The sequence below is a fragment of the Mus caroli genome, unplaced genomic scaffold, assembly GCF_978045245.1.
Source record: "Mus caroli unplaced genomic scaffold, Mus_caroli_1 scaffold_8, whole genome shotgun sequence".
In the NCBI taxonomy this organism is placed as follows: Eukaryota; Metazoa; Chordata; class Mammalia; order Rodentia; family Muridae; genus Mus; species Mus caroli.
In genome coordinates, this window is record NW_028227263.1 from 86,508,599 (window position 1) to 86,527,470 (window position 18,872).

The window sequence follows — 18,872 nt, forward strand, 5'->3', positions numbered from 1 at the left end:
CTTTTTCTTTATATGCCTCAATTCGTATTCTATACTATTATGCAAAATGTTCAACTGTTATAGGATCTATGAATCAGTATTTGTTAAAAGGTGAGGTATGTGCTAACTTCGTTGTATATTTTAAGAAATTTTAAAGTCTTAAATAGACATTAAAATACCAAAATAAGCTTTATTAGAAAATACAGTATTATACTTGGGGCATAATAATTTTTACGATCGATGATTTCATTGTTTCTGCATAAACTACTTCACAAAGGGGTGATATGTGGGGTAATCACAAAGAAAACTTTGGTCCCTGTAGTTTTGCCATTTTTCCTTTGCAGCTTCATGCTGTCTGATGGAGACATTCCTTATGGCGATGCCCCCTTCGTTTTTACAAATCTTTTAAATTATATGCTTTCTAGAGATACCGACTGTTGAAAACCCACTTTCAAACTGCTTCGTTCCCACCCCCACCCCCTCCTCCCGCCTGCACCGCCGCCGCCGCCACGGTCGCTGTCACCACTTTACTCTCAGCTCCGCAAGACCACTCACAGCAGGAAATGCGTCACAAACCTGCGCAGTGGATTGGAGGAGCCTGTGGGAGAAACTCGGGCTTGCTAATGCAGTGTAGGAAAAGGCTTGGGGCGAGGCAGGAGAGTGGGTGGGTCCTTGGGAGGGCGACTTTATAGATGCAGAGGGGACTGAGATGCAGGGGGAAAGGGACGTTTGCGGAGAGGAAACCGGAAAGGGGGATAACATTTGAAATGTAAATAAACTAATAAAAATTAAAAAAAAAAAAAAAAAAAAAAAAGCCCCCGGGACCAAAGATTCTCTTCTTTGAGGATTTCTCCGAGCCACAAACAGAGATGCACTGTCAGGTTGAGTTAACTTCCTGTTGTCGCAGGAGCACAGTGTGGTTCCGGATTCATCCTTAGTTTTCAAGTTCTGATAAAATCCGAAATCGATTAGCTAATTAATTTGCAATCATACGGGTTTTAGGAGTCTCGGCTTTTTCTACTAAGCTGCTTCTCTGTAGCTGTAGCTTTATAAATGAGCCCTAAGTATTTGCTTTTATAAAGAAAAGGAAAATACTCCAGCTTTAGCGTTAAATCAGGTCAGCAGGGGCGGGAGGTGGCTCAATCTGCTGTTTATTTTTTAAGTTAAAATATTTGCATTGAATTTTCAGGAGATTTGAAGGCTTAAAAATAAAACTTGAAGTGTGATTTTCTTAAATACAGTGTGAATGTGTTACAGACGTTTTGCTTTTCGTTCTAACATCCACTAATTTTCTACCAATATAATCTCTAAACAGGAATGATACACACATCCATATATGTATATATGTATATATGTATGTATGTATGTATGTATGTATAAATATGTGTGTATGTGTGTGTATATATATAATATATATTATATATACACACATATATATACATTATATATTATATATAAGCATATATATATTATATATGCTTATATATGATATTTTCTTCAGTGACAATACATTTTCAGGTGTAATGCCACATAATGCATCTTCAAGTGTTTATGCCACAGAAGGGTGTGTGTGTGTTAATTATTCAGTACTCTTTTAAAACTGGCCACAGTGAAATTGATGATTATGACAGGAAAGGAAACTTCAACATTGTCTTATCATTGGGATACTAAGGTTATATCAGATTACATCAGATATTCTTGAAGATTTACTTATAGCTACAGAGTATGTGAAGGATCATTGGATAGAAAATTGTTAAGCACTAAGAGAGACTGGCTGAAGTAGGATCAAAGTAATAAGACTTCATCTGGAAAATGGTACAGGAGAAGAAACACACTCAGTTGTGCATGGTGGTGATTTCTCCCTTAAAAATGATTCTAGTTTAAATACAGTTTTATGTAAAAGAGTACAGATATTCAGAAATAAGGTTCTAGATCATAAATGAAATTTTATTAAAGAAAGACAATTCTCAGATGATGAACATTTGTTTTCTTTTTATTGAAAATAGATTAATCATTCAATATATTTTAATTACAGTTTCCACTCCCTCTACCCCTCACAGTTTCTCCCCATCTCTCCTCCCCTCTGCATAAACTCCCTTTCAGTCTCTTGTTAGAAAAGGAAAGGCTTCTCAGAGATAATAAGAAAATGTGACAAATTTTGGAAAAAATGTCTCCATAGCAAAATGGAACCTAGAGGTCAAAATTCTTTGTAGAGTCTTTCCTAGAAACTGCAAAAATGTGTTTGGCTTAGTTGGGGGGTAATGAGGGTGCTCAGAAAAGGAAAGTATCACACTGAGCTTAAATAAGTGGCTAGATTTGAGAATCAATGGTACTGGGGACCAGGGAAAAACAAACTATGTCCCAGTCCTCATAACGTATGTCCTCATAATTATGTTAAGCCTCTTAACATAGGCTGACAGCAATGTCACCCTATTTGTATGCCATTACTTATCTTCATATTTTTTATGAATTATAACACTGCTTCTGAACAAGATTTAGAATTTCCTAACATATGTGTGTGAATGTTTTTCAGTAAGTTGATTTTGATATTGCTGTCTGTCTTGTATGTTATTTCTTTATGCTATCAAGAATAGAGTCCTAAGCCAGGCAGTGATGGTGCACACCTTTAATCCCAGCATTTGGGAGGCAGAGGCAGTTGGATTTCTGGGTACAAGGCCACTCTTGTCTACAAAGTGAGTTCCAGGACAGGCAGGGCTATACAGAGAAACCCTGTCTCAAAAAACAAAACAAAAAACAAATTAAAAAAAAAAAAACAAAGAAACCAACCAACCAACCAAACAAACAAACAAAAAAACGAATAGAGTCCTAGAGCCAAGACTTATATGATATGGTTCGTATGACAGGTTTCCATGGTTTTGTGTCTCTGTCATATGATGATAACATTTTCTTAACATATCTAAGTTGAAATATTACATTTCTCTAGCCTTTTGTATTCTTTTCTTATGTGGATATCCTTCTATAGTCTCCAGGAACATCTGTTTGTATTAGGATATTCAATCCTTTTCTCTTGAGCATGAATGTTAAAATTGGTATCTAGAATGGGTGTTTAAAAATTGACTTGTCACTAGACCAATGACTCGGCAGTTAAGAGATATAACTGCTTTTCTAGAGGAGCCAGGTTCAATTTTCTGCACCCATGTTTCAACTCACAAGCATCTGTCTTTAGTCTCAGGAGATGTGAGACACTTTTTTTTTCCTCCATATGCACTGGAGACACACTGCACAGACACATATAAAGGGTAATTCCAATACATGAATACATAATATTTTAACAATCTAAAAAAAATAAAGTCTTTCATTGCAATTGGCCTATTATTAAAGGAAATGGAGTCTACTTGGAAAAATATTACCACAAAATAATGATTTTAGAATTTTTATCATTCTACAAATTCTGATAATTCTCTGTACAGTACAATAAAATCAAGGATGGAATCTTCTGTCTTAGCATTCTGTGCACCTGGAAAGGTGGTGAGGTGGAAATTTCAGAACTAAAAAACAACACCAACAACAAGAACAAAAATAGCTTTAGCTTTTTATTGATCATGTTAATGTCTAAAAGGATAAGATAAAAAGACCAAAGCCCAGGTCATCACCGGACTCAGCAGATTCTTTTTACATTATTTCCTCTTTCTTCTAGTAAGCTGGGGTATCACTGCTTGAGGAGGTTGGACCAACTGCTGCGCATTTTCCTGTGCTGTGGAAAGACCACACCTCTACATCACACTTCTAGATGGGGCTCCAAATGTTTACAATGAGCAGAGATACTACAAACAAACCAGGCCAGTAAGTCTTAATATTGAAATCAGATATTTTAATGAGATTATTAATCAATTCTCTTATTGCTCGTCACATCATAGTGCAGTATACAAGCAAAATAGATGAAGGCTATATACTTCAGTCTACTGATGCAATGCTAATCAGTGGATATAATGATTGTCTCATGACAAAATAACTTTATTTCCACTGTAAGCACTGAGCACCTGTGTGGCTTCATAAGAAGGGTGTTAGGACCTTCTCCAGCTTCCTCTTCATAGCTCTTCTCTAGTGTGTCCCTATATCATTCTCCCCTGGGTAAGGGCTCCATAAAAAATAGCCCCCTACTTAGTTGTATGCTGCAAATGTCCCATCTCCTTTCTCTACTGTATAGTAATCCCACTCCATTCAATCTCTCCTTCCTTTGAGCTGATCACATCATGGGCTGATACTGTATATTCTGAAGATAAACTGGCCTAAAATGTGGGACAGCTGCCCAGCCATGGCCCTTACTCACTCACTGGTATTACCTTCCCTGTAGTATTCCAACTAATACTTTCTGCTTGGGTTGATTATCCTGAATGTCACATTTCTTGATAGTAATTTCTTTCAGTTTCTTGATTGTAAATAATCGTTGCTGTTTTTTATTGTTAACAATGTAATGCCCCCTATCTGCTTTGAAAATTAAGGATAGCTGAACTCTATAACTCTCTCTCTCTCTCTCTCTCTCTCTCTCTCTCTCTCTCTCTCTCTCTCTCTCTCTCAACCCATAAAGTATTTTACAATCCCATTGGATTTGTCACTATCCCTTATGATGTTCCCTATTTTCTGAGAGTATAATTCTGCTATGTAGGGGTAGAACAATTGTGCAAGGGCATATGTGTGGTAGGGGTGGACCTGGGTTGATCTTTTGTTCCCCCGTGCATCATTTTCAATCCTTTGTGAATACTGTCTGCTTAACTGATATTTCTCTCCTGTGTTAGGAGTCTAGGGAATCCACTGAATACTCAAGTTTCTCTCATTCTTTATCTCTTTCCCAGCTTTTTTTCCTACTAAATATCATAACAAAGATCAACAAGAATACACTGTATTTTCCCTTCACCTTTGTAGCCAAAATTCTATAGCAGGTCCTTTCCTAATGGGCAAAACTGTATTTTAAGAATGCACTAGATAATATGTAAGTCCTCTGTAGCTTTGGAATTGGCCGGAGCCTGATATAGCTGTCTCCTGAGAGTCTTTGCCAGAGCCTGACAAATAGAGAAGCAGATGATCACAGCCAAACATTGGATTGAGTACAAGGTCCTCAATGGGGTCCCCAGTAGAGGAGTAAGAGAAAGAACTTAAAAAGGTAAGGGGGTTTGCAACCCCATAGAAAGAGCAATAATATCAACCAACGAGACCCACTTCCCCCAAAGCTCCCAGGGAGGAAACCACCAACCAAGGAGTACACATTGAGGAACATATGGCTTCATCTGCATATGTAGCTTGTTCATGTGAAGGCTGGAGAGTTGGAATTGGCAGGAGCCTGATATAGCCGTCTCCTGAGAGTCTTTGCCAGAGCCTGACAAATACAGAAGCAGATGCTCACAGCCAACTATTGGATTGAGTACAAGGTCCTCAATGGGTTGCCCAGTAGAGGAGTAAGAGAAAGAACTTAAAAAGCTAAAGGGGTTTGCAACCCCATAGGAAGAAAAATAATATCAATAAACGAAACCCCCCTCCCCCAAATCTCCCAGGGACTAAACCATCAACCAAGGAGTACACATTGAGGCACACATGGCTTCATCTGCATATGTAGCTTGGTCATGTGAAGGCTGGAGAGTGGGTGTGGGTGGGTGGATAGGGGAACACTCTCATAGAAGCACAGAAGGGGGAATGGGATAGGGCGTTCTGGGGAGACTAGAAAAGGGGTTCACATTTGAAATGTAAATAAAGAAAATACCCAATAAAATTTTTTAATATTATTAAATTTCCTCAGAGAAAGGGAATGTGATTAAAAAGAATGAGTAGCTAAAATCATGCAAATTAAAGCTATGAAAGACAAAGAAAGGATTACTGATGGTATTATTGTAATTAATTGTAAATAAATTGACAATTCACAAGGAGAATATGAGGATTTTTTATGACAACAGATGTGGATGCCATATTTTGGTGTGGTTCCTTTTGTCATCACCTATGTGTGGGCCTATATTAAAAAAAAAAAAACTGCTAAATTATTGACAAATTTGGATTTCAGAGACTTAGAATGTTGAATGGCGGAAGGGAAAGAGAAGCTACAAGAATATCCTGTATAAGGAAAGAATGTTTATAAAATAGGAAATAGAACACCCTCCTAACTCTAAGGGAAATTGATCAGAAAAGAGAATATACTTTCAGAAGTCACTCCTTTTTTTTTTTTTTTTCCTTTTTCCTTTTCTCTTGCCTGCACTTGTCTGTAAAAAAGATCCTAAGAAAAATCATCCATTCTCTTTAGTTCTGAAAGAAAACAGTTCTCCTTAAAGTTCAGGTTTCCTTAATACCTTAAAGGCAGTTTTCAGAATTCCATGGCTCATTGTGTTTTAGGATATCAGTGACTTCCTTGTGCACAGCGCCACCTACCGTCCAGAAATTGAACATGCCTGAGAAAAACTCATTTAAAAGTCCTTGCATGTTGTTGTTGTTGTTGTTTTATTTGTTTACATTTCAAATGTCCCCCTTCTCGCTTTCCCCTACACAAACCCCTTTTCACGTCCCCCATCCCCGCGACACTGTGAGGATGCCCACCCCCCAACCACCTACCCACTCCCACCTCACCAACATAGCATCCCCCTATGCTGGGGCCTCCACAGGAACAAGGGCCTCACCTCTCATTGATACCAGATAAGGCAGTCCTCTGCAACATCTTCGTATGGAGCCACGGGGTCCATCTATGTGTATTCTTGGGTTGGTGGTTTGTCCCTGGGAGCTCTAGGGAGTCCCCTTAATTGTTATTGCTGTTCTTCCTAAGGGAATGCAATCCTCTTCAACTCCTTCAGTCCTATCTCTTTCCTTGGAGTTCCCATGTTCAGTCTGGTTGGTAGCTGAGAGCATTTGCATCTATATTGGTCAGGCTCTGGCAGAGCCTCTGGGGGACAGCTATACCAGGCTCCTGTCAACATGTGCTTCTTGACATCAACTGTAGTACTGGGTATGGTATCTGCAGATGGAATGGATCACTAGGTGGGCAGTTTCTGGATGGCCTTTCCTTCAGTCTCTGATGCACTCAATCCCTGCATTTTCTTTAGACAAAACAATTCTGGGTTAAATTTTTTGCGATTGGTAGGTGACAAAATCCCTAGCGAACTTTTTGATTTGTATTTCCTTGATGACTTAGGGTGAAAAACATTTCTTTGAGTGCTTCTTGGCCATTTGAGATTCCTCTGTTTACAATTCTCTGTTTAGTTATGTATTCCACTTATTAATTGTCCTATTTGGTTATTTATAGTCTACTTTTTTGGGGTATATATATATATATATATATATATATATATATATATATATTGGATACTAGACCTCTATCAGATATAGGGTTAGTGAAGATTTTCCCAATCTGTAGACTGCGGTTTAATCATGGACAGCAGAGGTAAGGAGGGAGGTACCTGGGTGCAAAATGGGAGGGGGAGGGGGAAAGGAGAACAGGATTAGTTATAGGGACAGATAGGAGAGGTTTAAAGACCTGGAGGAATGAATGGAAATATGCAGCTGCCAAGGGTAGTGTGGGGGGTGAAGCACTAAGAAGTCCCAGAGACCTGGGATGGAGGAAGCTCCCAGGACTCAGTGGGGGTTTCCAAAACAAAATGTCCAACACTGTGGATGTGGATCCTAAAGAGACCACCTCCAGTAGTCAGACAGGACCCCCAGTGGCAGGATGGAGACACCAACCCACCTACACAACTTTTGACTCAAAATGATCCTGTCTAAAAGAAGTGCAGGGACAAAAACAGAGCAGAGATTGATGGAATAGCTGACCAGTGACCTGCCCAACTTGGGATCCATCCCATGGGTAGGCACCAATCCATGAAACTATTACTGATGTCATGATGTGTTTGGAAACAGGATCCTAGTGTGACTGTCCTCTGAGAGGCTCTAGCAGCTGCTGACTGAGACAGAAGCAGATGCTTGCAGCCAAGCATTGGGCTAAGGTCAAGGACCCTTGTGGAAGAGTTAAGGGAAGGATTGAAGGAACTGATGTGGATGCAACCCCATAGGAAGATGAACAGTGTCAGCTAACTTAGACCCATGGGAAATCCCAGAGACTAAGGCACCAACCAAATTGCATTACAGGGGCTGGACAGGGGCTCCAGTCACATATGTAGCAGAGGTCTGCCTTATCCGGTCTCAGCAGGAGAGGATGTAACTAATCTCGTAGATGATTGACGTCCACGGGTGGGGGTATACAGGGAAGAGCACCTCTCAGAGACCAAGGGAGAGGGAGGGAACAATTCTTTGAGGGCATTTTCAAGGGAAGAAACTAAACTGAAATGAATTATGTAAAAAATGTTTGTTGTCCCGAGTAAGTAGGGTATTGCAATCAAAACAACTCTGAGATTTATCCCTCCCACGCAGCATCACAAAAATTAACAAAAACAACATACTGAAAGTGTGTGGTGATGAGAAAAACTTCATTTACTTTTTGTAGGATTCCAAACGTGTATGTATTATCATTATGAAAATCAATGTGGAGAATTCTAACAATCAAGATGTATGTGTACGTGTGTGTGTGTGTGTGTGTGTATAGAGTGTGTGTATATATATATATATATATATATATATATATATATATGCTAAAATCACTCACTATCCTTTATAAATGCTTTCTCAGTCACATTGCTGCTCTAGTCACAAATTCACAATAGCTCTGAAATGGAAACAATCTAAATATCTTTCAACTGATTAATGAAAAATGAATATATATATATATATGTATATATATATATATATATATATATATATATGGAGAGAGAGAGAGAGAATTGTGTATCTGATACTGTTCACCTATAATGAGAGATGAAATTATGTACTTTACAAGCAAAGATAAATAGACCTAGAAACAGTCATATTGGATGAGATTCCCCAGACCAATACAGACACATCTCACATTTTCCCTTATTGGAGGCTTCTATCTCATCCTGGTCTTCAAATTTTACCGGGAAGTAACAGAAGAAATAATACAACTAAAATGGAGTTATTTCTGTGGTAGGTGATTGGGAAAGCAGAGAGGAAAGTACAGCAGTACACAAGTGATATGATGGGAAAAGAGAATGGGGCTTTAATGAGGAAAAGGAATGTAGACAAATACAGAAATGCAAGTAGGGTGATGAAAGAAAAGTGAGGGTGTCTGGGAAAATTATTAAAAATCATACTATTAATTATTTTCTGAAAGGAAGAAAAGAATGAATGAATGACCAAAAAAACAAAGGTGGGAAGGAAGAATTTGAGGGAGGGAAGAAGGAAAGAAACAACTATATCACATGTCTGTATGTAAATGTGCATATGTAGTATACATGTCATTTTTTTGGGGGGGCTGGCAGTGTTCCTTCTGGTAAAATATCACCTAATAAAAGCCTCAACAGACAAGAGGGGACAAATTTTTAATTATTGCTCAAACTTGCCTAATTGACTCCCCAAACCAAATTATCCAAGTCTAGTGAAGCCATGAATTTTAAGAACATAAAATAACCATTCTACTAAACCTTCATAATTCCTTACTGAAGTCTATATATGCTTCTTGATACCCAGTTCAGAGTATAGGTCTGATCAAAAGGAACGTACATATCATATCTGATGAGTATTATTCTGTCCAAAGCCTACGGCATGAGGATTTAAGTAGCTCAATGGTTCAATGCCTGACCAGTATATAAGAGTTTCTGGGTTGAAATCACAGAATCTCAGTGAAAATTTGTTTGTAGTACAAGCATGATAGCTCAGCCTTTAAAATGACCTCAAGCCAAGCCTGCCATTCAGAGTTCTATCCCAGAAAACCTTATGCCAAAGAAGAGAATTTACCTCTACAGGTTTCCCTTGGACCAAAGAAAATGCCTACTTCCATAAACAAATGAAAATTTAATGACTTAAATTGAAGGAACACGAAACCATCACTTTATCAGTAATCATGCTGACTTAAAAAAAAAAAGACTTATTTTCAGACAGATTTATTTTCTGATCATGGTTCCTCCCTTATCATCCCTCATTTTGTCTCTCTGTAGAAAATATATAGGCATATTTAAAAAAAAAAACAGAATAAAGTAAAATAAAAAGAGAGAAAGCACCAAAATCACAGACACACAAAGATGCATGCCTTTTCACAAACCACATAAAATGCAAAATTCAAATCACAATATAAAAGCAAATTACTAGTAAAGAAAATCAAACACAGTCAGAACATTCTGAGTCAACTAACAAAATACTGTCAAAATAGCATTGAGTTCATATGAGTTACCTGGGTAAAACTCGTCATGAGCCTTCCATCTGAGTGTGGTTTATACCCCCTTTGATTCACTTTCGGGGTAAACAAGTTTTCCTTTGGGAGTAGTCATCAACTGGATGTAGCTTCCTGGTTAGAAGTGAGAGATTAGGTCCACTTCCTTCTCTTGGCACTGACTTGAATCTGTGCAGATCCTGTGTATGCTGTTCTGATCTATTTGAGTCAGTCTTTTCTTTATGTGTTTACATTTCAAATGTTTTCCCCTTTTCCAGTTTCCCCTTCAGAACCCCACAATCCTATCCCTCTCCCTGCTGCTTCTAAAACGGGGAACCCACTCCCACCTACCCACTCCTACCTCCTCACCATCCTGGCATTGTTAATGTGCCTGGAAGGCATTGTTTCCCTGGTGACATTCCTCCCTGCCACACTGGCTATTAGAATCTCTGTAACTCTCTTCTGCAAAGTTTCCTAACCATACAATGAAGTTTGGATAGATATATCTCATTTATGACTAGGTGATCCAATGTCTCTCATTCTATGTACATTATCCAGTCTAGATTTCTTTTTCCATTTGTTCCCATCTACTACAGATGGTAGCTTCTCTGATGAAGCACTGATTAATGGGTTATGACAAAATGTCATTAAGAATCATTATATTATTTCATTTCATTAGATCAAGATCATTTGACTTTCTCCTATGTACATTAATTACTTAGTTCCATATATTTGGATACAAGAAATACTTTCATTCTTGTGTAGTGAGCCTTAAATTCAATCATACAATGATTGTTCACTTCCATAATATTTCTGCCACTATTTTAACAGTGTATCATATAGGTATGTCATAGTTGTAGATCAAAGAGGTTAGTTTCTAAATTGGGCTGGTTTCTAAATTAAATTCCAGAAAGAATACAGAATACTTCACAGTAACATCATTACTATTTGGATGGAGTGAAGGTTTCAATTAGGCACATGCTTGATTTCTCTGTGTTCAATGAGACAATGCAGGTATTGTTATCCTCCATAGAACCATGCCATCAGTTTGTGTTGGTAATAGCCTGACTTGTTTTGTGTTTCCATGAAGACTTTTTGTCCAAGAAATCAATTATACATAACTCATACCTAGGATTAGAGGTTTCATTTAATGAGAAATGAGTAGTTTTGGGATTTTTCCCAGTTATTTAGTTTTTTGATTTATATTTCTCACCTATATATATTAACATGTCTACTGTACTAGATTACTATAACTCCTTGGAGATGATCCACAGTTCTATTTTTCCATCTCAGTATTCCATCCCTTATTTATCTCCAAATTTATCATCTCTCCCTATCATCTTCATTTTTATATATGCTTTTTCTACTTCCACTAGAAATCCTTCCCTCCCTTTTATTATCTTTTGCTATACTTTACCTTTGTGAATTTAAGGGTTCATAATGCTTTTGTGAAACTTAAAACTTAAATATTTAACTTTGAGGGAATATATTCACATTTGTCTTAAGGTTTCTGGGTACCTCACTCAGAATGACTTTTCTTCAATTTCTACCCATTTACCTGTGAGTTCCACAATTTTATTTTTTAACAGCTGACTTATATTCCATTATATAAATGTATCACAATCACATTATTCATTCACTACTTTTTAAGACATCTAGGGTGTTTTCTATTTCTGACTAGTATGGATAGAGCAGTAATGAACATGGGTAAGCAAATTTCTCAGTAATGAGGTTGTAGAGTCCTAATGGTATATGCCCAAGCAGGATCTTGGAGAAGAACTATTCCCATTTTCCAAAAGAACCTACACAATGATTTCAAAAGTTGCTGTAAAAGTTTTCATTTCTACCATCAGTGGTTAAGAATTCCCATTTCTCTGAATCCTCACCAGCATGTGGTATCATTTGTTTATGGATCTTTGTTATCCTGATTAGGGGAAGATGAAATCTCAAAGTGGTTTTGGTATGCATATCCCTGATAACTGTGGATGCTGATTACTTTAAGTGAAACCAGCATTTGAATGGCCACTTCGGGGACATTGGAGGAAGCAATTTATAATTGAATACTCAGAGATAAGTAGGGGGTGAGCCATGGAAATTAGAACTAAGGAAGACAATGGGAGGATTACTATTCAAAGAGTAACTATTGAGGGAAAACAGCCAAATTGCATGAGACATGCCACTAATGGAAATAATAAACAATTTTAATTCATATATATATATATATATAACAACTTTTTGCTTTATCATTAAAACTGAGGTAACCCAACTTAAGAATAGCCCTTTTTAATGAACTTATAGAACCTGGTCAGTTGACTGGTGAGGGATGGTAAAACATTAAATTTAGAGTGAGATTTTAGGTAGAAAAAATAAAATATATGAGAGTAGCAAAAGGAAAGAGACTACAGGACTACAGCACAAGAAATAAGACAGGGGAAGATGTGTTCTAGGTGCAGAATCTCCCTTTAGTCTTAATAGAGCTCATGTTAAAATTACCAGAAGAAAACATGTTATCTTAACAATACATTGCATCCTTGCCCTTGTAACCATATGCCAAGCTTGAAAAAGTGTTTACCTCTGTACTCACAGCGCCATCTAGCTTTCAACAAAACAGAAAGATTGATGGAAAGCTCTACAAAAGGGGAAAGGGAGGGGAAGGGGAGAGTGTGACCAGTTATTGGGTAGGAGAAAAGGACTGAAGCCCTGAGGGCCAGCAAATATTGGAGTAAGGCAACCCTGGAAGGTAGGAGGTGGAGGGATCCTCCAGAATGTACCAGAGACCTGGGAGCTGAGAGACCCTCATAACTCAAAGAGAGGGACCTTAGATGAAATGCCCTACAGTAGGGAGAGGGAACTTGTAGAGCCCACCTCCAGCACAATGCAAGGCATTATGTGAAAGAGGATTTGCCATTCCACAGTCAAAAACTCTGACCCATAAGTGTTACTGTCATAAAGAACTACAGGGGAATAAATAGAGAAGAGCCTTAGAAAAAGGAGGTCTAGTGACAGGCCCAAATTGGGATCCAACTGAAGGGGAGGCCCCAAGGCCTGACACTATTACTGATCTATGAAATGCTCACAAAAAGGGACTTATCAAGACTGCCCCGAAAGACACAACAAGCAGCTGAAAGTGTCAGGTGCAGATATTTACATCTAACCAATGAACAGAAGCTGCTGACCCCTGTGGTTGAGTTAGAGGAATCCTGGAAGAAGCTGAGGCAACCCTGTAAGGAGGACCAGCAGTCTAAATTAACCTGGACTCACAAGATCTCTCAAACACTGGACCATCAACCAGAAAACATACACCAGCTATCACGAGGCCCCCAACACAGATACAGCAGAGGACTGTATCAATCAGAGAAGATGTGCCTAACTCTCTGAGACTGGAGGCCCCAGATTGTGGAGAAGTCTGGTGGAGTGGGGTTGGAGGACATCCTTGTGGAGGCAGGATGGGAGGGAGAAGGTATGGGATGTTGAATAGTCAGAGGGTGGACTGGGATAAAATCTGGAGTTGAAAAAATTCTGAGACCCAAGTATAAAAAATGGCTGTGCTTATTTCAACAGGAATTAAACACATTTCAACAAAATTTAAATCTCAAATTCCTAATCTCATGTCTTATTTCTAAAGGAGATATCTAATTTATGTTAGCTTTCAGAACATACAGTGAACTGATGCAAGATACTCTTTGCTGTCACATCATACATAGATGGCTAAAGAGTTAAAGTTACAAAAAAAATTCTTTGGGTCTGACTGATAAAGAACAGATACACTGAGATATTTTGCCAGGGCACATACAAAATGAAAATTTAAGTGTGAAACTAATTTAACTGACCATTGTATATATGTTATTTTTGATCCAGTATTTTCTTGCACACACATTTCACTTCAGTTACACTGGAATTCATATAATGAACATTTCATTGGCCCAAGGATTGAGTCTCATTGCCCTTTAAAACATTCTTTTAGATGTTCCTCATCTGCAGAATGGATAAAGAAAATGTGGTATGTCTTCACAATGGAATGCTATAAAGCTATTAAAAATCAAGACATTATGAATTTTGCAGGAAAATGGAAGGAACTTGTAAACATCATCCTGAATTAGGTAACCCAGGCTCAAAAGTATAAGAATGGCATGTACCCACTTATAAGTGAATATTAGCCAAAAAATATAGGTACTATGCTACATTCCACAGACAAAAAGAATAAAGGAGGAAGGCCCAGGTGGGGAATCTTGAATCTCACTTAGAAAGGGAAATAAAATCGTCATAAGAAGCAGATGGAGAGAAGGAAATGGTAGGCATAGAGATGGGGAAGTGAAACGAAGGCTCAAGATCAGGTGTGGGGAATGACAGGAGAGATACCTAGATAGCCATGAAAGTGAATGGAAATCTGTAACTGCCTGGGGTGAGGAAGGGGGCCATCTTCAGGACAAGACAGAGTTTTAGGATAAGGGAGACACCCAAGAATCATTGTGGGTTGCCTTAATTGTAACACACTACACAGGGGTTATGAAACCCAAAGAGGCTACATCCTATAGCCAGGGAAGAACGCCAGTAGAATGATAGAGATAAAAAAAAAATAATAAAAAAAAATAAAAAAATAAACAACAAAACTTTAAATCCCAAATTTATCCTGTCTACTATATCTCCAACCCATAATTGTTCCTGTGTGAAAGAATTAAAGGGATTTAAGTGGGGAGGAGACTGAGAAAAAGAAGGTTCAGCGACAGGCCCAAAGTGGAATTCAGCTCAAGGGGAGGTCTCAAGGCCTGACACTGTTACTGAGGCTATGGATCACTCAAAAAGGGACCTAGCATGACTACCCCTCCACAAGATACAACAAGGAGCTGAAAGAGTCAGATGCAGATATTTGCACCCAACCAATTGATAGAAGCAGCTGAACCCTGTGGTTGAATTAGGGAAGGCTGAAAGAAGTTGAGGAAACGGGCCATCCTGTAGACAGACAAGCAGTCTCAATTAATCTGGACCTCTGAGATCTCTCAAACACTGGACCACTAAACTGACAGCATACAGCAGCTGATATGAGACTCCCAACCCACATACAATAGAGAACTTCCAGTTCTGTGTTCATTCAGAGATGATGTACCTAACCTTCTAGAGACTGGAGACACCAGGGAATTTGGAGGGCAGGTGTGGTGAGGAGTGTGGCTATCCATGTTGAGACAGGGGATTAGGGGGGATGTATTGAATGTGGAACAGTCAGAGTGTGGATTGGGGATGGGGTAATAAAATATGGAGTGTTGAAAAATATTTTCCAACTATTAAAAAATAGAAATGCAGATATAGGTGATATGCTAGATACTGAGGAGATGACTAACCAATAATGAGCTCATCTTAAGATCCATCCGTTGGGCAAGTAACAGTCTATTAATGATACTCTGGTATGGTTGAACACAGGAGCAAGTTGTCCTCTAACATGGTCCACCCAGCAGCTGACCCAGAAAGACACAGACACCCACAGTCAAACAATGGGTGAAGCTTGTGGACTATTATGGAAGAAAATGGGGAAGAATTGCAGCCAATAATGGGATAGAAACTACACAGAAAGATCACCATAGTCAACTACCCTGGACCCTTGTGGTTCTCAGAATCTGAACCACTAACCAAAGGACATACTTGGGCTGGAACTAGACCTCCCCTTACATAACATATGTAACAAATGTGCAACTTGTTCTTCGTATGGGTCCTGAACATCTGGAAAGGAGGCTAACTCAAAGCCATTGCCTATATGGGGGATGGTTTCTTGCAGCTGAGCTGCTTGTCTGGCTTCAGTGGGAGAGGAAGTGCCATATATTTGAAATGCCAGGTTGAGGGGAGAATAAAAAGGAGGACCCACCTGCTCAGAGAAGAAGAGGAGGCAAGTGGGGCAGGATTGTATAAGAATTGATATACTAGTGAGATGGGGGCACAAATGGGATATAAAGTAAATAAGCTTTAAAAAGTAATAAATTAATTTTTAAAAAGAATGATAATTTTTTTTCAGGACTTCTAAAATCACGTGGGTTTTTTTGAAACTGATACATATTTTATCTGATTCTCAGTATCAGCATAACAAAAATTTAAATTAGATGTAGAATTCTATTAACATCGTCCTTCACAGAAATTTATGAAACAGGTGATTTTGGGATGGTGAAGTATCAAGGTATAATTCAATTAGTCAACAAAATAAGAGCCAGGGAAAGAAAAAAGTCCTAGTCTTCATAACTTGGGCCAACAAACAAATATCCCTATTTACTGATCACAATTTATGTTCATATAGCCTATATATTATAAAAAAGACTTACAGACAAGGAGATAGATCAAGATTGGATGACAATGTCTCATTTATGAGAGGAGAATCCATGGTCTTTCACTCTATATATTGTCCAGATATGGGTATTTGTATCTGGCCCCATCTCCTGTATATGCTAGCTTCTATGATGATAATGGTGCAATATACTGATCTATGGGTTTAATAACAAAATGTTCTTAGAAGTCATTGTGTTGCAATATTTTTTAGCAGACAACAGTACCTGCTTTAAGCCGTAGACTTGGGTACTTTAACATGAGAACAATGTCAAATATGTATTCTGTCTCACTGTGTAGGTCTCAAATCCAGTCAGATAGTGGTTACTTATCCCCTTGAAGGGGCCACTATCACAGCAGTGTATCCTGTAGGCAGCTGAGTGTAGTAGATCAAATAGTGTAGAACTGGGTTGGTGTTTTAAGTTTCCCCTCACTAACCATACAGTAGACTTTTCAGTACCACCAAAACTATTCATCAGGTACAGGCTTTACTTAGGCAAATGCTTGTCTTCTCTATGTTCAAAAGAAATGTAGGTGTTGTCTTGAACAATAGAGCTATGCTCAGTTTGTGCGGAGCAATCAGTATCTGAGGCATGGTTTGATTTGTTTGGGGTATTACCATGAGGACACATTGGTCAAGAAATATATTAGCTATAACCCATATATGGTATTGAAGATTTCATTTGGTGGCACGGGATGTCTATGTGGGTCATTCTCTCCTATTATTTGGTTATTCTTTAAGATTTTGTTTTATATTACATCTTTTTGATGTTATGTATTAAGTCTACTGTGGTAGCTTTCAGACTGATCATAATTTTACCTGCTCCCCTTAGTATTCCACTTTATCCTCTTCACTTCCCCCCATCCATTTAATTGCCCCATTCCAATATCACTTTCAAATAGTCCCATAATTATTTATGTTATTTCTAAATCCTCAAAAAATTCTTCCCTCCATCCTAATTTTTCATGCCTTTGTCAAGGCTTTAAAGCGAATATCCAAATATAAGCTAATAAATACTATATTTGTCTTTTGGGTTCTGGATAACTCAGAATGAGGTGTTTGTTTGTTTGTTTGTTTGTTTGTTTTATTCTTGTTTTTGATTTGTAGTTCCATCCATTTAATTATGAGTTTCATTTTTTTGTTTTTTTAAACAGCTGTGTAATATTCCTTTTGTAATATACCATAATTTTATTATCAATTTCTCCACTTTGTATAGGTATTTCTAACTACTGTTAATAATACAGCATTGAATAGGAACTAGTAAGGAATGCTATAATATGATATGTACTCCCTTTGATATATGCCCAACAACGATACACCTGGAACTTGAGGTATAACATTTCCAGATTCAAAACAGAAAACCACACAGATTTTTACAGTGGCAGTACAAGTTAGTATTCCTACCAGCAATGCATAAGAATTCCTATTACTCAACGTCCTCACCAGCATATGTGGTCATTCATTTTATTGGTCTTGGCCATACTGATTAGTGAAAAATAAAATCTCAACATGGTTATAATATTCATATTTCTGATTACTAAAGATGTTGAACATTTCTTTAAGTGAAATCAGCACTTGAATGGTTAATTATGGGTAATTAGAGGAGGAGATTTATATTTGAATATCAAAAGGATAAGTAGGTGAAAGACATGGAAATTAGAGGTACAAAAGACAATGAAAAGATTAGTATTCATAGAGAAACCATAGCAAATAGAGCACCCAAAAGCTTTGCAGCATACTTCAGATGGGGGTATTAAGCAATTTCAACACACACATACAATTTTTTGGCTTTATCATCATTAAAGAGTCCAGCCAGATTATGAATACAAATTTGTTAATAAATTTAAGCAACATGTAATTCATAAGTGGGGGATGAGAAACCATGAAGTGCTAAAGATCATAGACAGATATTTAATAGGGAAAATACAAAATCTGATGGTAGGGAAATTAGCCTACTTCAAAGGAAATTGTCATTAAAAATGTATTCTCACAGCAGAAAGGCCCTTCAATACTCACAGATCCTAGACACAGATTTGATTCTTGCCTTTAAAACCTGAAGCCAGGTTTGAAGGAGTGATTACCTCTGTGCTCACAGCGCCATCTAGCTTTCAACGAAACAGGAAGGTTGATGGAAACCTCTACAAAAAAGAAGAAAGCAATCTCAGGAGGGGAGAAGGAGGGAGGGACCTGAATAGAAAAGAGAACAGGGGAAAATGATCTGGTATTTGGTGGAAGGAATAAGACTGAAGACCTGAAAGCCAGCAGAAAGAATGGGAACAGGCAACTACAGGAGGTAGGAGGTGGGGGACCATCCAGAATGTATCAGAGTCCTGGGAGCTGAGAGATTCTCAGGAATCAAAGGAAGAAATCTTAGATGAA

The 18,872-nt window shown here is 38.0% G+C and overlaps 1 long non-coding RNA gene across 16 annotated transcripts in view; it reads left to right on the forward strand.

Moving 5' to 3' along the window:
* LOC115031543 (uncharacterized) overlaps positions 1-18,872 on the forward strand; it is a 513,648-nt gene that overhangs the window by 287,952 nt on the left and 206,824 nt on the right. For all 16 annotated transcript variants that reach the window (XR_015047929.1, XR_015047933.1, XR_015047920.1 and 13 more), the window contains one exon: positions 3,638-3,783. This is a non-coding gene — a long non-coding RNA (uncharacterized LOC115031543). The remainder of the gene's footprint in view (positions 1-3,637; positions 3,784-18,872) is intronic.